This window comes from Leptidea sinapis, chromosome 2 (genome assembly GCF_905404315.1).
Source record: "Leptidea sinapis chromosome 2, ilLepSina1.1, whole genome shotgun sequence".
Classification (NCBI taxonomy): Eukaryota; Metazoa; Arthropoda; class Insecta; order Lepidoptera; family Pieridae; genus Leptidea; species Leptidea sinapis.
In genome coordinates, this window is record NC_066266.1 from 22,417,964 (window position 1) to 22,441,559 (window position 23,596).

A 23,596-nucleotide genomic window follows, 5' to 3' on the forward strand; every position below is an offset into this window, starting at 1 on the left:
ACGTGCGGGGATGCGGAGCGGGGAAGCGAGTGCGGGCGCGGGCGCACTTTGCGCCAGCAGTGTGCCGCCGTATTCCGACCAGTGCGTATGTGACCGAAGATAATGGATGAAAAACTTATTGAAAGTGTGAAAAAGTTTCCGTGCATTTGGAACACATCTTCAGAATTTTACAAATGCAACGAAACAAAAGATGCTGCGTGGGACCAAATTATCATTGAAACAAACATATCGGATGGTAAATAATATGTATCTTTATTCTATAATACCTTCTAGTAGGTACATATTGATATCTTTTTTTTTATTTAACAAAATAGCCTATATAATGTAATAGCCTAAATAGTTAAATAATGTCCGCAGCTGGCCAAATTATCTATATCTGTCTCACATCACTGACTATTATAGATTCTTTTCAAAATTCGAGTATCTTGCCATGGTACCTTCCCCTGATTATTAAAGTATGAACAATACATTTCACGAACTTGATAACCATCGTTACTAGAATGTTGTGTTTCTATAATATCACCAACTGATAATAATGATTGCTCCATGTTATTTTCAATATTGTTTATATAATTAGGTTGTCTTTGAATTAAATAATTGTGCAAAACACATGTTGCTTTTATTACCTTATCAACTGTTTCTATTTTGCATTCAAAATCTTTATGATACACGTACCACTTTCTCGTCAATACACCGAAAGTTGCCTCAACAATACGACGTGCTCTTGATAATCGGTAATTAAAAATTTTTTTTTCTGCGTTAAGTCCATCACGTGGGTAAGGCCTCATAAAATTTTCCATTAATGGAAAAGCTTCGTCTCCTATAAATACGAACGGCATTTTTGCTCCACCTTGATAAAATGGTACCGGCTGAGGTAAATTCAATCTCTTTTCTTTTAGACTCTTTCCGAAAATGCTGTTATCAAAAATTCCTGCATCAGAAAATCTTCCCATAGATCCCACATCAGCCATTATGATTTTCCTTTTGGCATCAGCTAAACACATCAATACTACAGAAAATCTCTTTTTGTAGTTGAAAAACGAGGACCCGGTTTTCGAGGGAGCCTTGATATATACGTGCTTGCCATCAAGAGCACCTATACAATTTTTAAATTGCCATAGTTCATCAAAATCTTTTGCGATTTCTTTCCAGTCGTTTTCTGTTGGTTGTGACATGACAAGAGGTTGCAATATATTCCATAAAGCATCACAAACCTCCTCAACAATTCTTGATACACTTTTCAATCCAATTCTAAAATTCTCTCCCATCGTTGTAAATGACTGGCCGGTTGCTAAATACCTAAAAAAAAACGTATTTAATTGTACTTCGCGTAAGTGATGTAATATTTTTGTCATAAATAGACCATGTAATACATTTTTGTGTTTGTTGATTGTTTCAGTTACAACTGCCAAGTCGCGATGGAAACAACTGAGAGATAACCATCGGGATGCCTTAAAAAGACAAAATGCAACAAGGAGTGGACAGGCTAGAAAACAACGAAAAGAATGGAAATATCAAAAAGCCATGTCATTTTTATTGCCTTACATGAGTAACAGAGACCGGTCAACAAATTTTACGCCCCTGGACCACTCAGTAAGCGAAACTTCAAATCCGCCAAATACCATTGAAGAGAGTTCACGGGAATCATGCAATTTTTTGCCATCAAATTCAAATAATCTTCCTTCTGCCGATGATCCTAAGAATCCTTCAGCTTCGGAATCTCTTCCATCAACATCCAAAAAAAGAAAGAACGATGAAATTCTAGATTATTAAAAAAAAAATCAAGAACGCCGCGAAGTGTTGGAACGAGAACGGATAGAACTTAAAAACATGATGTCAGCCAGTGATAAATACGATGAAATAGACTTATTTTTTTTAAATTTGGCTGCATCGACAAAAAAGCTGCCGTATTATTTTCAACTTCAAATTAAAAAAACCTGCTTTAATGCGGTAATGTCAGCTGAAGAAATTAATCTTCAACATAGTTGGTATTCTCCGAATAATTATGGTTATTCTACAGGCTCAACACCTACATCAGATAACATCAACACTAGTATCGATACTCCTAGTGCTTCAGATAATATCAACACTAGTATCAATATTCCTAGTGCTTCAGATAATATCAACACTAGTATCAATATTCCTAGTGCTTCAGATAATATCAACACTAGTCTTAATATTCCTAGTGCTTCAGATAATACCAACACTAGTGTCAATATTCCTAGTGCTTCAGATAATATTAACACTAGTATCATTAATCCTAGCGCTTTACAAATTCCAACAACCCAGGATATTGAAACATCTGCAGCAGAGCCAACAGAACCCAATGAAAATGCGGTCAATTTTGAGACAGATTACGATTTTTAAATTAATATAACATGGCTTCTATAACTGTATGCAAAAATAAAAGTTACTTTGATTTAAAATGTGTACTTACTTTAAACACACCGCTAATCTTTCACGGCTACTAATTGAATTTCTGTAATTTGTGTCTTGTTTCCGAATATATGGTTCAATCAGGGAGTGAAGTTCATAAAAAGTACATCTTGAAACTCTATAAGAATTTTCGAAAGTTTCTTCATCAGCTGTTTGGAAAAAAGTAAAATATTCACTGTGTTCTGAACGATGTTTGATATGATTTCTTAACCAAAATCTATGTTTCCTCATAGAATTGTTCAAATGGTATATGGTAAGTATTTCGGCTTCTTCTGACTCCAACTCTTCTTCCTCAAGCAATGTAAGGTAATAATGTATCAACTTTTTCGATGGCATGTCTGCTATCACTGACATTTCGCGTAGAATTAAACCAATCGCCCCACGCCGGGAGCTCGAAATCACTCGTCGCGTACTTGCTGCCTAGCTCCGCATATTGAAAAACACAGCAACTCCGCTCCGCATTACTTCCTCACTCCGCTCCGCAGCCTCGCTCCGCTCCGGTGGACAGTCACAGTACGCAACTCCACTCCGCATTAGTCCGTTTCTCGGCTCCGCTGCCTCGCTCCGCTCTGGTGGACTGGCAGCCTTAATATAATACAAATGTCACATTATTGTGTACAAACAAAACTAGGCTTTCTTTCTTTGTGTGCACAATAACTGACCCTGAACTTGAAAATAATAATTGTGAGTTTTATCAAGTCTTAATGCCCTGTGTTTTCACATAGATAAATATACTTGATAGTTTCTGGTATTGTGCAGAAAATGGACATTTTAGTTCCAGTAATACATCTTCTCCAATCAGCCTGGTGTGCTTGCTAGGTACTGGATTTCTTTTAAAACAATAATACTAGAGGGTCCGTAGCTACTACGTAAGTCGGCACTTGTTAGGAGCCGATCTAATTCCTAGCCAACAGATATATTTGAAGCGTTTAAGCAAAAAGCAATCCATATATCGTAACTTATAATACCACACTTTTGTGAATGAAAACCAATTATGACTCCGAATGGTTTAATTGCTTGCTGCTCATATTTGAGCCCGTCCTTTATTGCTTCTGTCATCACATCACAATTTTTGCGGAGCAGCTAAACTAGTTACAGTTTCTTTTTGGTGTCATTATTAGTGCCATAAAATATTTTGCCAAAATTTTAGCATTGAAGGCGTAATAAACGTTTTTTCCAATATTTCTCATTCATTTTAGTTTTTTTTCAAGTTCCTCAATACAATTATTGGCCTAGAGGCCAAAAGGAGTTGAGGACCTGTATGCAATGCTCCCTAGTCTGCCTCCAACACGAATTAGTCCGTTCTCATCAATAAATGGTGACAATGGATGAAGTTTATTTTTATGGAGCAATTTTTTCCATGACAGAAGTAACTGTCGTTCTTCAGCAAACGATTCGTCTTGTGCAATTTTTAATAGAAAATTGTTGGAATTATTGAATTCAGTTGCTGTCAAATTACCGATAACCTTTTCAGAGGTACAGGGTGCGGCAGAAAGAACTCCCCTATTTTAGAAGGCAATAAAAACAAAACCTTATTAGATACAAAAAAATACATTTTATTAAAATAAAGTGTACAAAATGCCATTTACATTTCTATATTTACATTAAATTAAAGCCGTCGGGTACGGGTTTTAAATAATACATTACTTAAATGCCGACCTTCGTTGTTGATGCATTTATTAAGTCTCTCTCGGAATGTGTCCATTACTCGGCGAGTCATTTCGGGCGGAATGGCAGCAATCTCGTTTGTTATTGCTTCCTTTAGAGCATCTATGGTTCTGGGGCGATTCTGAAACACTTTGGATTTGAGATATCCCCATAGGAAGAGATCGCAAGGTGTCAAATCTGGTGAGCGTGGAGGCCACCCGATAACACCTCGTAGCGATAAAATGTGTCCAGGAAACATGCCTCTGAGGCTGTCAAGAGATCGCCGAGATGTGTGCGAAGTTGTGCCATCTTGCTGAAACCAAACATTGCCAGCTTATATAAAAAGTCCAGCAAAATATCGTCCAACTTTGGCCGAAGAAAGTTTTCCAACATTGCACAATAACGATCACTGTTAACCGTAACCACCACCCTGATGAACCGCACACCAAACAGTTACTTTTGGGCTATGAAGTGGACGTTCATGAAGTTCTTGGGGGTTATGATCAGACCAATATCTAAAATTTTGTTTATTTACAGCACCTGACAGATGAAAATGGGCTTCGTTCGAAAAATGGATGAAATTTGTGCGGCACACGTTTGTAAGAATGTCTTGACACAATCTTGTTCGGGTTTCAAAGTCTCTATTACTCAATTCTTGAGTCATCACAACCTTATATGGATGCATCTTCAGATCTCGATGGAGAATTCTGCGAACGCTGCGGTCCGACAAGTGTAGGGCCGTAGCGTGTTTTCGCGCTGAGCACCGTGGTGACTGCTGAATTGAATCTCTCACCAACGCAACATTTTCAGGCCCTGTTGCAGTGCGAGGACGGCCAGGAGATATTCTTTTTAACGCAGAACTTGTTTCTCTAAAATTCTGAGTCCATGTATAAATCGTTTTTTTATCAGGAACAGGGTCATGCGTCAAGTGAACGCGGAACGATCGCTGCGTAGTTATCGGCGAACCGCCATTTTTAATGAACTCTTCAACAACGAATGCACGATGCGCACCCGACCAAGCCATGGCTAGCACTGACAATGGCACGTACACAGCAGTCGAATAACACTACCCCCACCACTCTGCACCATTTCCACTCGTAGCAGCGCAGCTTTAAAATCGGGGAGTTCTTTCTGCCGCACCCTGTATCTCGACAATTTGGTACCAATCTAAGAACGAGTGCCGTAATGCGTTGTACTTTTGAGAGTGAAGAACAGTTTTTGATTCGATTGAGACGCAGCATTCCCCTTAAGTGAGGCACACAAATAATGAAATTTACTGATAGGGTCAATGCTTTCGTCAGAATGAATGAGCGAAGTGTGAGTGAACCCAAAAGAGTGAGTGAAAAGTGAACCCAAGCCAGTGATGATATTCGCAATTAAAATGTGGCAAGTCTATCTTAGGTAGTTTAACAACCTTACGTTTGTGTGAGTCTGGGGAATCTTCAGAGACTGCTGCAACTATGGGTTCTTGGGATGGGATTGACAGCTTACGATGGCTAGCGATCAAAGCCCGACCAGCTGACACGAGCGAATCGTAAAGCATCTCAAACGTGTGACGCTCGTTTGATTCATCGTCGGATGAATCGCACAGCTCCTCTATCTCATTCTGAAAACCGTCAAATTCATCGTATAAAGCTTCTATCTTATCTAGCCGCATTTGAAGCTCGATTTGAATTTGCGCAGGGTCTGCAGTTTCATCACCACTCTTTAAAGATTTTAAGTAATTACTGAAGTTAGTAAGCTTCCCTTTAATGGTAGTTCTTATCTTTATCAATTGCTTGAATTGTTTTTTAAACAAATTTCAAAATATTTGCACACTATGAAAAAAATGACGCCCTTAAAAAAGCTCATAGCAATTATAGTTTTATAAGATTTTTCTGCCGAAAAATTGAATCTGACGATGAAATTAAGAATTGCTATTAAATTAAGTAAGGCGTTAAATATTTGCTTAGATGGCTGAGGTATCGGCAAAATGATTATAATAGAAAGAAAGATAATAAGAATGAATAAGAAGGATGATAAAGAACGATCTCACGATTTCCGGGAATCCTCTTGACAATTCCTTAACTATTGGCTGTTTTGATGTCCGATTATGTCAGCTGTTATTATTATAATGATTCAGCAATGTTCACACCGGGAAACCAAGTCTAAGCACAACACAATAATCATTACTAAATAAAAATAAAAATTACTTTAAAGTTGAACTGGGTTGTCGGAGTCTTGATACCGGTACACCATTATCCATAAGAATCCACTATCCTTCGGTATTATTTCAATGGCCGAGAATTTCTGCTGGTGTTCTCGATTGGATACACAGCAATAGTTACTTAAGAACTTCAAAAATCAAAGTTTGGAAGTCTGTCGGTTGTCAATTTATGACGGATATCCAACAACTTTGAGCGGGAAGCTGTTTGTCACATTATTTAACGAACAGCTGATCGATGTCGGCCATGTTTTTTGCATTCGAGTGCTTAAAATAGGTTTATAGAAGGGTTCTAGCTACTATAAGTCACGTCAGCTTTATTGAAGAGATAATGAGCGTTTTAGCTCTAATATGCGATTATGAATACCTTTTTTTAACATGCGTATATAAGCGATGTTTTAAATGGAGATTTGTGAATTGTGAATAAGATAGTAAATTACTACAAAATGAAGCGAATAGACAAAATTATAAATACAGTAGAATTCATGTATAACGACTTCGCTTATAACAACTAATCGGTTTTAGCGACGATAATCTTTACTCATGTTTGGTTTCGTAGATAGGTACTAAGAAAATATAACCGTATAGTGCGACTCCGGTTTAAGCGATCAACTGCTTATAGCGACCAGTATTTATGATAATACGTCCGGTTAAAACGACACACGCGAAATGTTTTGTTTACCTACGCACTTCACTTCCTTATTGGCTCACAGTTCGTGTTTGTCACCTGTTATCACAAGTTCATAAAGCTCGACAAAATGAGTTCAGTGAAGCGAAAGTGTTTTACAATTGAAGAAAAAAGTGCAATATTACACCGATTGGAAGCCGGTGAATCAAATGCAACCCTCGCAAAGGAGTTTGGCGTAACTCATTCTACATTATCCACAATAAAAAAGAATAAAGATAAGATTGAGCCGCTATTTAATGCCAATGTTTTGAAATGCAAACGTGTAAGGACGTGTACTCATGATCAGGTGGATAAGGCATTGTTACAGTGGTTCAAACTTCAGCGCGGCCGGGGAATACCTGTTAATGGGCCCTTGCTACAAGAGAAAGCAAACTTTTTTGTTAGACAGTTAGACATGAAATGTGTTCCATCAGTTGGATAAACCGTTTTAAAGTAAGACACAACATTGTTAAAGGAAAGATTAAGATTGCTGGCGACTCTTTGTCAGTTCAACAAAGTGATGTAACCGAGTGGCTAGAAAAAGTTTGGCCAATGAATTGGCCAACAGATGATGAAATTTTTAATGCAGATGAGAGCGGGCTGTTTTATAAATTAACCCCGGACAAAACGTTGAAATTTAGAAATGAAAAATGTAAAGGAGGAAAATTATCAAAGGAGAGAATAACTGTGATGGTAGCAGCTAACATGAGTGGTACAGTTAAAAAAAAACTTCTCGTAATCGGAAAATCTCAACGCCCCAGATGTTTTAAAAATGTACGGCATTTGCCAGTGGATTATGAAAGCAATCGAAGAGCCTGGATGACTGCTGACATTTTTACTAAATGGGTTCGCGCTTGGGATTGTGAACTTACAAAAAGGAACAAGAAAATCCTGCTGTTAGTTGACAACTGTCCTGCACATTCCCACATAGCAGACTTGAAAAGCATAACTCTGGTGTTTCTGCCTCCAAACACGACATCAGTGTTGCAACCCATGGATCAAGGGATTATTCGAGTTATGAAAACACATTTTCGTAAAAACCTTGTCCTGAAAAAAAATCCAGCTTCTAGATGGCTGCCAAAGCACTAGTTTTGAGTACCCAAAGATTACTGTTCTTGATGGTATTCTAATGATTCAAGATGCCTGGACCCAACTCAAGCCGAGCACGATTTTTAACTGTTACAAACACGCTGGTTTTGTCCGAAGCAACGTAGAATGTAACCATAACTTCAAACGCAGATGATTTTAACGAAGAAGACGACGTACCGCTGAGTGTTTGGGCAAGGGCTATTGGTAGGCATCACTTACCCATAACAAATGAGGACTTTGAACAATACGTGTTTGTCGATGATGCTGTCGCCACTTGTCTGTTCTCTCAACCGTCTGATGAAAACATTGTGGAAAGTATCATCGCCAACGACGCGAATAGCAAAGATAGCGACGATGATGATGGCGAACCAGAGGAGATTCATCCGACTTTGAGTGTGTCTGAGGCGTTGAAAGCTGCAGAAACACTCAGTGTATATGTTCAGACAAACTTAGATGATGATCTTATGAAAACAATGATGTCACGGATTCACAATGCCGTACGAAGTTCTTACTACCGAACAAAAGTTTGTCAAAAACAAACTCAAATAACAGACTTTCTACGTTAGTAACACAGATCTTTGTCTGAAGTGATTGTGGACATATGTATTTTATTTCTTTGTATTACAGTACATTATGTACCTATGTTTGTAATTTGTAATGTTTAAGAACTATCTAAATAAAGCATTTGTGATTTCTATGAAATATTTTATTTAATTTCGCGTAATTAATACATATGTTTGTATGCGTAAGTTATATATGTATGTACATATGTACAAGTTAAGTTATGTATGTACTTATGAGATAATCCGTCCGTTTTGTGCGTCGTCCGGCTAGTACGACATAGTATCGCCGGTCCCTTGAAGGTCGTTTTATCCGGATTCTACTGAAATTCTACCAAAAATCGAAATGAATTTACCATAAACATGAATCAATCAGCGAAGCGTACATCAAAATTTCGCAAGAATTCTGAAAATCAAAAAGTAAATACTAATAATATAAAAATACCCAGGAGTGGCGATAGCAAAATAGAGGAATGTACAATGGCTGAATTGTGGGCTGTCCAATTAGATTACAAAGACTTTCAGGCGATACGACCATTATATGTAGAACTAGGGTCGTCTTTATGAGTTCTAAAAACGAAATAAATCAAATATTGCTGTTAAAAGAAGCAATATTAAACCCGATTATAGATCAACCTATACCTAATGTGCTATGTGAAAATACAATATCAACAGCCGCGCCAAGTGTTGCTGCCTTGGGAAGCACTGAATCTGTACCCAACTTATTTTGTCAGGAAACAATATTAAAGACATCCCGTTGAAAATAATAAACCTACGCTTAACTTAGCCTGCGACAAATCAATGCCAGATTCAGAAAATGACATCAGCTTTTATGAGGATTCCGATGACTCGGTCTTTTATAAAGACTACGTGCCGCCTCTATCCTCTCCATTGACCGATTGTAGCATTAATACAGTTAATAGAGAACATATACCAATAGTATCAAGACAAGATGATAGTGACAAAAATAAACAACATAGTGATGATAATATAGAATATTATCAAGAAATCAACAGATCAATAATCCGGAAAATAGAGATTAAATGCAACCAGACAGGACGAAATGAAAGCAGTGTAGTACAAGATTTTTGCACAGAAGAAAATACAAACAATTAAAATATTGACATTCAGTACACTAAACAGAAAATGAAGAAAAATGAACACTAGTCTAAATGAAAGTAAAAAGGCCAAGCTTGAAGAAAAAGAATTAAAAGAGAATATTAAAAGCCTCAGTACTCAGAAATGCCCAAAAAAAATGTAACGATAAATTCACTCATGATATGCGGTTGAAGATCCACAGAAGACACAACCCGATTTGGTTGAAGAGAGCAGTAATAGCAGTTCAAGCGTGCAAGCTGGGAACGTCCGTTCGGAAGCTCAAAACGAGGAGGACGTCCCTTCTAACTCCTCACAGCAGAATCCAATTGTTCCAACACCAAAACGTTGTGCCATGAACCACATTAAATAAAAATAAAGTATTGGTCAACAAAGAAAATCAGAAAGAAGAACACGAATGAGACTTATTTCGTAAAGTGTTAGCAAAACAAATCAACGGATATCCTAAACTTGAAAGAGAAGAAATAATGTATGAAATTCATAGTGTTTTGATGAACAAACGTCGTCGGTATCAACGGGAACGAGTGATGCAGGGCAGATCATACTCTGTTTCTTCTCCTGCGCAAGTTATACTCAGTTGTCCTACGAGTAGCAACACTGTATATTTAAACAATCACCGTCACCAAGTTATGTAATTGACTCCCCCGATTCTCTGCCGCAAAATAACCAACAATCGGAAAGGAATTAACATTATATCAGAAGAAATTATTCAACCAGAAACAAGTAGAGGATGTTATGAAAGCTTTGGAAATGTGATAAATGACGATTTTCTTCCATCTAATTTTATACCTGATTCTCACTGGTTTGTATAAGTAAGTTGTTGAAGCGATAATAATATTGGTAAGTAATAAAATAATGAAGTTTACTTACCTTTACTAAATCCTTCAATATTATGTTGAGTGCCAAACATACTTCAGGGATAATAGTCGATATAAGTTGGCTTGAAATTTTAAATAGGTAATGCAAACTTCTATAGCTGTACTCTGTAAGCTAAATATCTCAATGTTACTGCTAAGCGCACTTTCGTGGAACTGCATCCCTCCAATAGGTATCTTGTTTTGCAACAGTAGGACATCCGAACAAAAATAGAAAATTCTCCAGATGGTTCAGCGTTTCCATGCTCGCCCTAAACAAAATTAAATAAATGTTATTAACAGGTATATAATAATAAGTTAATATTCCCAAAATATTTATTTCGAATATATCTTCAATTACTTTGTTCTGTTTCTGTCTATACACAGCATCCACCACCTTCTTTTGCTCCATTTTTTTTAATAACTCTACTGCGATGCACTCTTAGGTAATAATTATAGGTGCTAATTAAGTATATAGCAGCAGCCGCTACTGTCTCTATATCCATCTTTTTTGCGGCACAAGTTACTCCTTTCACGATTGAGCACAGACTGAAGACAACAGATGTGTGGACGGATCGCAATTTATCCGAAGATATGGTTGCGGATCCATCTCCCGACACATCCGTCGATATGTAGAGGAGGCAACAGACGAAAAAGTTTGAGACGATGTAATAAATTGGACGATGAATTTTGTGTATGTTCTTCTAAGTGAACTTGGATCTGATCATACGGAATGCTATTTATGGCATGAAGGAGAAGCTAACAGAGGCGCAGACAAAATCGGATCTTGCATACTTGATTTTATAGATAAGAAAATTGTACATTATGATGGACCAGGGATTAAAATAGTATATTTTTCAGACAATTGCTGTGGCCAGAAGAAGAATAAATTTATTTTTTCAGTGTACATTTTCGCTTTGTTAAAGTATCCCAAGATAAAATCATAAGTACCTCATCACCGGCCACACACAAAATGAAGGTGATTCTGTACATTCCACACCATAGAAAAGGCTATTAAGAAAAACCTTCAGTCTGGCCCCATTTATGTCCCCAGCCAATATACACAAATTATCAGAACCGCAAAAAAAAAGGTGAACCATGCCACGTGAACGAAATGAGCTTTTAAAATTTTTTTTCAATGAAGAGTCTATCAGAAGACATCGGCTTTAATGCGAAGAATTTGAAAACTGCTGATATGAAAGTTTTTAAGGTGACCCAAGGCGAACCTAACAAAGTTTATTATAAACATTCATATAAAGATGGTCATTTTCAAGGAAGCTGAAATCAGCCGAAAATAAATCAACTCCGATAATATTAACATTAAAAGGGCGTATAGATGTGGCCCTAAAATAAAGGGGAATAAAAAGAAAGATCTCTTAAGTTTATTAGAGAATAATCACATTCCCAATTTCTATTCTTCTTTTTATTCCCAACTTCAACGAAACTAATCAAGTTATTAGTTATGTGTTGCACAGAAGATATTGTATATAATACGTTTTAAAACAATTATTAGTTTGAATATATATATAATGAAATCAGAAGGAACCGTAAAACGGCGCGGCACCGTCGCACGGCGCCGTGGACGGTGCACCGCGCGGTGCAAAAAATGGCTGATAATATCGATATAGACTTTTTTAATTCGTTAGTAGAGGGACAAAACAAGTGACAATTTTAAGGACAAACATCTAAAAGCAGAAGGGTGGAAAGATGTTTTCCGGAACATTTTTGAATCATTTGATGACAAAGACAATTCAGAAAAAACAAAACTGAGTGAGTAAGTACTAACTATTTATTTATCTTTAATGATTTCGTAGGTATATTTCCGTGAGTGATAACCGTAGGTATGTACCGTAGTCTCATCAAGCTATACGCACCTTTTTTTTGCGATATAGCCCTTTCGCTTTTGAAATAAGATCTATAGCATTGGTCAGGTTGATGAGACCACTGTATTTACTAAGGGCTCTTACTAACTAATTTACTAAGCGCGGTGGGTCGCAGATGCAAAACAAAGAGAACCATGTCGTACAATGCTCGTCTTTACTTGTTAGTATTTTATTATTGACGTCGTCGCTTTACACACAGAAAAATAACAAATTTGTTGTTTTTATTTAATTCTCAACATATTTTCCTATTTATTTACCTTTTAAACCTTCTCTAGACTTCCACAAATAATTCAAGACCTAAATTTTCTAAATCGGTCTAGCCGTTCTCGAGTTTTAGCAAGACTAACGAACATAACGACATCAATTCATTCTTATATATATATTGGATTGTATTTTTTTTATTTGTTTTCTTTTTTCCTTTCTCATATACTTTCTTATATTTTTTTTCTTTTCCTTTTATTATCAATAATATAAACGATTTAAATAACAATGGATCAAGAAAATATTACATTTAGAAAAACTAAAACTCTTCTGAGTTCATCCTTTCATACAATTGATGAATCGGAAAACCTGGATGAATCCAACTCCATCGTCAACAATAGCCTACTGAATGTATCTTCAATGAACAGTAAAGAATATCACTTCCACGAAGAAATAAAAAACTTATCACTGAAGCTGGAAAGTGCAGTTAGGGAAATAGAGATTTTAATCTCTGAAAATGGAAACCTTCAAAAAAAGATAAATGAATAGGAAAAAAAATTAAAGAATTATTGAACGTTATATATACACCAAGAAATCAAGAAAAAACTACGATGAATAAAAAGCTGCATAAAGAAACATTAAATTATTCTTTTTTTGAACGAAAACGAACAACATACTTCATTGCCAATACCTACAGAGAAAAAGGGCGGGAAACTTAAGATCGGTCGCACGTAATTTTGTTAATTTTTCATTTTATTTTTAAATTTCATGTAAATATTTTGATATTTTGATCAGATAAGTTGTAGATTGTATATATTTTAGTAGTTAGTTTTTATTAAAGTGTTAATTTGTGTAAATTTCATCCTATTGGTAAGTCTTCTTTTCTTCACTTTTCTATGATATGATGGACCCCCCGGATGATCCTGGGGGGACAGCCCCTGATATAGGTCATGTAGTGACAATTTCTAATAATGACGAAGGTAGCACGATGGATACAGATGGTTCTGTGTCTCAGACATCTAGTGGCCGTAAAAGAGTGTCAGCTCGACCCAGAATATGCAGACACTGTAGTAAAAGACGCCGAAAACACCGTGGTGATAAGAAGGATATTAAGGAAAGTGATTGCAAATGTGTAGACATTAGTGACAAACAAATTCTTTCCAAAGTCGTATCCTGCAATAATTCTTCTATAGTAGTAGAGACCATACAAAAAAATAACACAGACACTCCACAACAGCCACAGCCCCCTGTTGCAAGGCTGTTATATAACTCATTAGATGCTGCTCCTTTTGTTGTACACATTCAGAAACAGTATTCATCTCCCGATGATAATGTTACTTTACATCCAGTTACATTTGGTCGTTTTCTCAAAAGAAATTCTATTAAAAATATTGTAAATGGAAGTTTAAAAAGGATTGGCCGGAATAGGTTATCTATTTCTTTTTCTAAGTACCAAGATGCAAATGACTTTGTTGAAAACAAAACTTTAGAAAATGAAAAATATAAGGCTTTTATTCCATCATTTTCCGTGAGTAGAATAGGAATAGTCAGAGGAGTACCAGCTGAGTGATCTGAAGAGGAAATAAAAGATAATGTTTCTGTTCCTATTGGCTGTGGCCCAATCATAAAAATTAGGAGAATAAAACGAAAGATGATGATTGATGGACAAAACCATCTTAAATGTACTGAGTCTGTGGTATTTACTTTTGATGGGCAGTTTTTGCCTAAACGAGTATATATGTTCACTTCTCTTACTGTAGACTTGTATATATATCCTACTATTCAATGCTACAATTGTTGTCGATTTGGTCATGTGAAATCTCAATGCAGATCTAAACCAAGATGTTTTAGATGTGGTCAAGGACATAGTGGTGACAACTGCTCTGTTCAAGATGATTTTATATCTTGTTGTTTATGTAAAGGTTCCCATATTGCAACTGATAAAAAATGTTTAGAATATGAAAGACAAAGAGCTATAAAGGAATCAATGGCTAAAAACTGTATTTCCTATTCAGAAGCTTCAAAGATACATCCATCTGTCTCTCGAATTTCATATGCAGATACATTACTCTCATCACCTAACATCACTCCTAATACTTTTCCAACCCAGCATCAACATTCAACACCTAAAGCTATAAACAATACTTCATATAAAAAAACTGTTTTTGTTAAACCAAAGCCTCCACCTACACTTAGCAAAGGATATGACAAATCTGCTCACTAAGAAATTTTAAGGGATTTTAATATTCCCAAACCCTCTAATGGATGTGCATTAATTAACAAAGTAAATGAAAATCCTTTGGAATCCTCAGTAATTGATTTAATTATTTCTCTTATAAAATCTCTTAGTCAATCGAATGAATTTTCACCGTCCAACGCTGCCTTATTAGTTTCTGCAATTACTCAAATTTATAAACCAAATAATGGACAAAGTTCTTCAATGGAATTGTCAAAGCATCACTCCAAAAAAAAGTGATCTTATTTATTTATTAAATAAATATAAACCTTATATCTGTGCTCTTCAACAGACATGGTTGAAACCAGGATCTTTATTTAAGATTCGTGGTTATTCATGTCTCAGAGAAGATCGTGTGGATGGGCATGGCGGAGTAGCCATGCTTGTGAAGCACCCTCTTTCCTTTTCTCTCTTCTCTATTCCTTCTCACAGTAATGATTTTTCTATTATTGCTGCTTTAGTTGAAAATATCTGTTATGTATCTATTTATATACCTCATCCTTCTTCTGCAATCTTAAATGAAATTAAAGATATTATTTCCATTGTTCCGAAGCCTTTTATGATCCTTGGTGATTTTAACTGTCGCCATGAATCCTGGGGTTACTTATCTTCTAATAGTTATGGTAACACATTAATAGATATATTTGATTCAGTGAATTTGTGTATATTAAATGATGGTCGTCCTACACGACGTTCTCATCCTGACGAGGGCCCAAGTGCTCCAGATTTAACAGTCACTACACCTAATCTTGCTTCTTCTTTGTCCTGGGATCCATTACGATCTACAAAAGTAGATCACTACCAAAAGATAGTGATCACTTCCCACTATTATTATCATTTCCAACCTGCAATAATAACAATAAAGTATTACGTAAAACTTATTCTCCTCGTTTAAAATATAAGCTTAATGATGTTGATTGGGATTTATATAAAGATCTAATAAAAAACAAAATTATTACACTTCCAAAAATTAATCCAGGTACAGAATCGCAGTGTGCAGATTCTTTAGCAAGAATCTTTATTGAGGTTGCCAATGAGATATTTCCAAGTAAAAATAGCTCTTTGGGTTTTATTCCTTCTCCTCCTTGGTGGGATGACGAATGTACTGAGGCAGTAAAGAGAAGAAAATATGCTGAAATTACATACTGTCAATGTTCCACTGATGAGAATTTTGAAAATCTTACAAAGAGTATGTCAGAAACTTCAAAATTTCTAACGAAAAAGAAATTTGATGGCTGGAAAAATTTCTGCTATTCAATATCACCTGATGTCAAACCATCTCTTGTATGGCAAAATATAAGAAGGTTTAGATCTGCATACAAAGATTCATCTCCAAAATCAATCCCTTTTCATTTAGTTAATAGCTTTTTAGATAAATTGGCTCCACCTTTCGTTCCTGAAGACTTAATAATTGGTTACCCTGTAATAAATATAAATAATGATAACTGTTTTGGTTTAAACAGTATATTTTCTCTCACTGAACTAAAAGGTGTATTGTCTCATGTTAAGGATTCTGCTCCAGGACTGGACGGTATTCCGTATTCCTTTATCTCTCATTTAGATGATGATGCTTTATTTTATTATTTATCTCTTATAAATTCCATAGTGACATCTGGTAACATCCCCTCCACGTGGAAACGTCAAGAAATAATTCCCGTACTGAAACCTAATAGGTGTTCTTCAGACCATTCTGCCTATCGCCCAATCGCACTTTCTTCTGTTTTGATGAAAATTACAGAACATCTTATAAAAAATCGTTTAGAATGGTTTGTTGAGCATAACGGTCTATTATGTGAATCCCAATTCGGTTTCAGACGTGGGAAAAGTACTATTGATAGCTTAAGTATATTCATTTCTGATATTCAATTATCATTTTCAAATAATAAATCAATAATAGCTGCGTTCTTAGATATAAATTGTGCCTATGATAATGTCGTAGTAAGTATTTTAAAGAGTAAGCTTTTACAACTTAATATACCTCTGCTATTAACAAATTTTATCATAAACATGCTTTCCGAAAGATACATAATCCTGAAACTAGATGATAGGAAGTCAATTACTCGACTTGTTTCAAAGGGCCTCCCCCAGGGATCAGTACTTAGCCCAATATTGTATAATATTTATACACACGATTTAAAATCATCACTTAATTGTGTAAATGTTCTTCAGTATGCTGATGATCTATTAATTTACTGTCGTGATATTTCTATTGAAAAAAACAAGTTCTTCTATAACACAACCGCTGATAAATTTAAAAACTTGGCTGGACTTAAATGGCCTTGATCTATCACCTGAAAAAAGTACAATAGTTTTATTCACGAGATCAAGAACTCCTCCTCCTATTTCTATATTTTATGTGGGTTATCAGATTCCAGTTAAAGATAATGTTAAGTTTTTGGGAATTGTCTTAGATTCGAAACTAACTGGTATCCCACATTGTGATTACCTAAATGCTAAATGTGAGCGTACTCTTAATATTTTAAGATGTCTGTCAGGTGTTTGGTGGGGTGCGCACCCTTTTTGCATGAAATTGTTATATAATGCTCTTATAAGAAGTATATTAGATTATGGTACATTCTTGCTGGAGCCTGGTAGTGTTAAGGCATTTAAAAAACTAGATCTCATACAGTCCAAAGCTTTACGAGTAGTTTCTGGTGCTATGCGGTCAAGTCCTATCAATGCTCTTCAAGTAGAATGTGGTGATCCTCCACTACATCTACGTCGTCAATATTTAGCAGACAAATTTATATTCCGATCTTTTCAGTTTCTTAACCACTCTCTTTATAACAAACTTCAGAAACTTTCTCATTATATAGATTCATCTGCATATTGGTCAAATAAAAAACCACCTTGTCTAATCAATAGTTTTAAGAAATTTATCAACATAAAAGCTCCTATTCATCGATCCATTAATTATCCTCTTTTCAGTACTAGCTTTGAAGCATTAATGTTGCTTCCAGAAATTAATTTTGACTCAGAATTAAATAAGCACGATATTAGTACAAATTTTTCGTTTAATCTTCTTAAAAATACTGTTTGGGTTGATTACCATCATATTTACACAGACGCGTCTAAACATTCCTCCTCGGATCCCGTTGGTGTAGGTGTCTATCACGCTCAATTTAAAATATCACAGAAAATTAAACTACCTCCGGAAACATCGGTGTTTACTGGGGAATGTTATGGTATTTTTAAGGCTATTGAATATATTATTCTATTTAAACTTCCAAAAACAATAATTTTCTCTGATTGAAAAAGTGCCTTACAGTCTCTCAATAGGTTCCCATTTAAATCAAAAAACATTTCTTCTGTTGTCATAGAATTAAGAAATCTATTAAATAAATGCAATCACTTTGGTCTTTCTGTGTTGTTTGTATGGATCCCCAGCCATAGCGACATTCCTGGTAATATAAAAGCAGACCAACTAGCTAATGAAGCCGTGGTCGATGGCGACATTTTCCCTTATAAAGTTTTTTGCCAGGATCTAGGTGCTCTTCCTATAGTTCACCTTCAGGATTGTTGGAATAGACTTTGGACTGAAACTGGTCAATTAAAAGGCAGGAAATATTTTAACCTTCAGCCACTTATTTCATTTAAACCATGGTTTTTCCGTGCCAAATGCAATAAGTTAGTATGTTCTTCTATCATAAGAATGCGTTTGGGTCATGTTTGCACTCCTGTTCATCTTAATAGATTAGGCATTGTATCTACTGACATGTGTGAATGTGAATCCGATCAATGTGATCTAGATCACATTTTCTTTTCATGTTCTCTATACGACCGCTCCTCATTCCTGAATGATCTAATATCTCTTAATGTTCCTTTTCCTACCTGTATATCCTGTCTTATTATGTATCCATGTAAATTTTATAAAATATTGTCATCTTTCATTCTTCAGAATCATATTAAAGTTTAAATATTTGTAATGTTGTGTAAGTAGCAAGTATATATGTATATTTATGAAATTTTTAATATCCGTTTCAATCCTCTTTCTACTTATCTGATCCTTTCCCGTGTTCCGTATCCTTTTTTAACTTAGTTTCCCAATCTTTTAATTTACGTTATTGGCAAAAAGTAAACGCTATTGCCAAAAGAAGAAAAAAAAAATATCTTCAGAGAACGAACATAAGTCAATTACCAGGTGCACCTTCCAGCGTTTATTACAAACAACAGATTTCTAAAGAAATACCGCGAACCATGGAAGTACCCGAAAAAATCTGGATTTTTTGTCATGAAAAATGCATTGACCTAGCATCAAAATACAGTCAAGACAACGCAATTCAATAACTACACTATTTTTTCTCAGATAAAACCATATGGAACTACTGAACAAATTTAAAGGACCTGTAGGAATATAACGATAGGTGTTAAAGACAAGATTGTATTTTCTATTGGTGAGAATGATAATAATCCTATAAAAGTTACCTCGGAATAGGCATGATGACAACAAGTAAATTTCATTGAAATAATTTGTGTGTATATTATTACAAAATTCCTAATTCTAAAACTCTAGATTCTTTTCATAATTAAAAGCAAGATGAATATAATAATCGATAAAATAAAATCGCTAAATACGGCAATCCGCCATGAAATGTTGAACGCCAATCAGAGCGCATGACGTCACGTTAGAGTTCTTTCTCTTTGTTTACATTTGAATTACTCAAGATAATACACACTCGCTCGCTTTTTTAATTGAATATGCCGTTATTGTTTTGTTATTAACTTCAATTTCTTTTGTGTAAATTGATTGCGCTAAATTGAGTCATGGAACAAGGATTTACAAAGGCTTCCAGCGCAAATTTACCAAGAATCGACTTGATAATGCTAGGAACGTTTCTGGCATCAAACAAAGACTTCTATTCAGCAGAATTTAGAATGTTAAAACTTCCATGTAAGTATTGTGTATTAAACAGTTAATTAATTATTTAAACCATAAAAATAATTCGTTGAAAGCATAGCTATTGTACCTATTTCAGTATAACATTCAATATTACAATTTGAGGTTATGTTTATGTTAAATATTTCTTTTTGCAATTAAATATTTACCATTGCTTTAATTATTTCAGGTCTGCTAGGGCATATTATGGTGATGATGCTGTAAGCTATGTTCAGGTCAAACGTGAAGGAAATTTGTGCACAATAAAAGCTAAAATCTGCCCAGAACATAAAGTGCATGCCAAGTTGTATGGAGTGTCTTTGGTAGTCGACGAACAAGAAGAAACAGTTAAGTCAGTAGAATGTCATGATTGTGTGGCTTCTCAAGGAGGCTGCAAACATGCCATGGCATTCTTAATGTGGGTTCATCGCAGAAGTGAAGATCCATCTTGCACATCCATAGAATGCTATTGGAGGAAATCCAAACTTTCTAGAGTTGGGAGTACCCTTAAATACATAACTGCTACGGAATTATCTAAGGGTAGCCCTAGCTTACCATCTGATACCGAAGTATTCGAAAAGTTTGTGGAAGAAGGGAAGAGAAGAAGGTTAACCGACTGTGAATTAATGAAATACCAAAAGGACTATGTTTTTGATAGACTTTTAAGTCTATCAATGGACAATTTAGTGTTGAAATATAAAGAAAACTGTTGTAATAAATTATAGAAGAAGAAACAAGGGAGCAACATAAAAGTAAGCTTTGGTATGAATTAAGGTATGGCAGTGACCGCTTCAAGAGCATATGAATTCAGTAGGTGTAAAACCAGTGACGGCACTCTGATGGCAGTAATAATGGGTGGAAAAATTCCAGACACAACAGCTATGAAACGTGGTAGAATTTTGGAGGATGAAGTGTGGAAAACTGTAAGTGCCAACCTGGAAAAGAAAATTAGAAAATGTGGGTTATTCTTATCTAAAAATTATCCCATGCTAGCGGGTTCACCTGATGGGATCTGTGAAAATAGTATAATAGAAATTAAGTGTCCTATGAGTCAAAAAACAGTTAAAGCATATGTAAAGAATGGGAAGCCAACCCAAAAGTTTTATGTGCAAATGCAACTTCAAATGTTACTAACAGGACATAAAAAAGGCTACTTCTGTGTAGCTGACTGCAACTACAGTGCCAATAAGAAAGTAGATATAATGGAAATTATGTATGATGAAAAATATGTATCAGATTTTCTTAAGGTAATAGTCCCTTTGTGGAAGGATAATGTATATCCAGTGTTATATAAAAGTGTAATGTTATAAATAAAAACCAGTTAATGTAAAAATGTTTTTATTTGTAGGATAAACCTCTGATGATCTTCACACATTATATACTAATTTACAACACTATATAAATATTCATTTACATTCACTTATATCAATGTTTTATGTTAGACTAGCTCATATTAAACAAGCGAGTTTAAGCAAAGTAACAATGAACTTTGAAATAATACTGATTCTTTGTTTAATTATCTGCATAATACAATAACTTGCACTCAAAATTGTACAGTCAAACAGGATTTCAGAAACTGAATCTAACATTATTCTGAAACTGAACTGGCATATATTCTTGATCAAGCTGATTGATTTGATCTTACAAGATTCTTTGATCAAACAAACATGTATATTTATTTGATCAAAGAATCTTGTAAGTTAATCAATCCACAGGCAATGGTTATAACATCATCTAGCAATTTGACTAAATTAACATTTACACATGCATGCGGCTCTCCACATGAATCCTTAAGCTTGCAATTTGTTTTGTTTCCCTTGCCTCATGTTTTGATAGCTTTGTACCAGTTGCAACACTTGGAGGTCGTACTAAGTTCACTCCCTGTTTTCTTAAATATTGTTGTACATGTTTGAAACCTCTGTCAGCCATCACACGCATACCTGGTTGCAAACACTTTATAAAATCACAAGATTCGACCGACAATGTGTCAGTAATTCTTCCTCCATATCCTGGAGAAATGTAATTGATTAGTCCATTAGGAGTACAAGACACAAGATACTTTATCGTATTAGCTTTTTTGTATTCTGACCAGGAGAGAGCCTGGTTCACTGCTTTTGAAGGCTTTTCTATCTCAATTTCTAAGCAGTCTATAATACAAGTTACATTGTAATATTTATGCCTAAAGGCCATAGGCAAATTTTTTCTTATGGAATCTTTATCTAAGACAACAAGAAAAGGTCGCATCAAACTAGCTATTAGTGGTATATTTTTCAGAAATATCTTGCTGGCATATGTCGGATCAATAGAAAAATCATCAGAAAGCTCTCTGAAACTACTATTTAATTTAATTTTTTTCAAGCACATTATTATATGGTGTGTGGGAATATTTAACTTTTTTTCAATTAAATCTATAAGGTAGTAACATCTGTTAGGAACTCCAATGTAAGACCGTGGGTTCTTTTTTATTTTCTGCAATGTATATGCCAAGATTCTTGATGCCTCTTGTTTCTTATCGTCTTCAATTAATTCACTGCAGTCTGAAGACGATTTAATTTTTAAAGATGTCACTGATGGTGATTCACTATGTGCTACAGATGGTGTGTATGAATTATCACTGTCAGAATCTGCCTGAAATCCTATTTTCTTGGAACATTATTGTATGGTGGATATGGATGGCTTGGTACTTGTGATTTTAAATGGTGAAGTAAAAGCAGAACGACAAAAGGGTTTCGATGGTGAAGTCATCTGATCTACTGATTTTACTTCTGTTTGAACAGCTTTACTTCTGAACTTATTTGTTATATACACTTGAATGGATTTATTTACCATCTTAGGTGCATCTTTTGTAGTACTTTCCTGCATGGCTGATGTTCCGGGGGTTGGGTCTTCAAGTTCTAGCTGTTCTGTTGCAACAGAACAAGTTGTAGTTGTTTTATTTTGTAATTCTTGCTCAGCTTCTGCAACGACTTCTCTTCTTTGCTTTTTCGCACTATATTTCCTTTCGTTTGAGTCGGAAGTTCGTTTTCTTCTGTCAGGTTGGCATTCAAATTTTGAGGGAACGCACCCAGGTTTCATGCGAATCTGCGACACTGACCCCATCACATGATACTCCATATAATTTGGTAACTGAAAATGAAATAAAATACCTTTTTAATAGCTCATTCATTGAGGATTTGATTATAATATACTTATTATAATCAAATCCTCAATGAATGAGCTATTAAACATGAATGAACTACAGTGAGTAAGAGAATCATAACCTCCAAAAAGTTTGTATATCAATGTTTACTTCTTCCCATAAAATTAGCTTATAATGAATTTAGCAACAAAATTCTACAAAATAAAAAAGGAAATACTTACGTCAGAGTGATCTTCACCAAAATAAAGCTGTGTAGTGAGTAATATTCCTTCCAAATCACGTCTTGCAAGGTCAAGCCACTTCTTTCTTAATTTCTTATCGAAAGGAACGAAAATAAATAACTTCTCAGGAGTTTTTATGGACGTATTAGTACTCAGAGGGACGGAACACCACCGATATGCTTTCGAAGTCATTTTAATGTAAAAACTAGTAAAATGTCCAAATTAAATATGAATTAGATAATGTTTACATATACCGAATGTTCCTTGTACTCTAAAGTGACGTAAGCAAGCGACGCCATGACACTTTGACGCGTTTTGGTGCAAATTTTAAATTTATGAATCAAAAATTATTTTTTAAGTACTAAACCTAAATTTTCCGCAGAAATATTATGTTTATTATAATTCATATATATTTCCAAATATTATAGGACAGTTTCTCAAAATTTGTCATCATGCCTATTGTATAAC

The 23,596-nt window shown here is 35.1% G+C and overlaps 3 pseudogenes; 2 read left to right on the plus strand and 1 right to left on the minus strand.

Annotated features, from left to right (window-relative positions):
* Window positions 1-1,338: 1,338 nt before the first annotated feature.
* LOC126973751 (uncharacterized) lies at window positions 1,339-2,426 on the plus strand (annotated as a pseudogene).
* A 16,986-nt stretch (window positions 2,427-19,412) lies between these two features.
* On the plus strand, window positions 19,413-21,133 carry LOC126978070 (uncharacterized; annotated as a pseudogene).
* A 132-nt stretch (window positions 21,134-21,265) lies between these two features.
* Window positions 21,266-22,897, minus strand: LOC126971561 (uncharacterized; annotated as a pseudogene).
* Window positions 22,898-23,596: the final 699 nt, after the last annotated feature.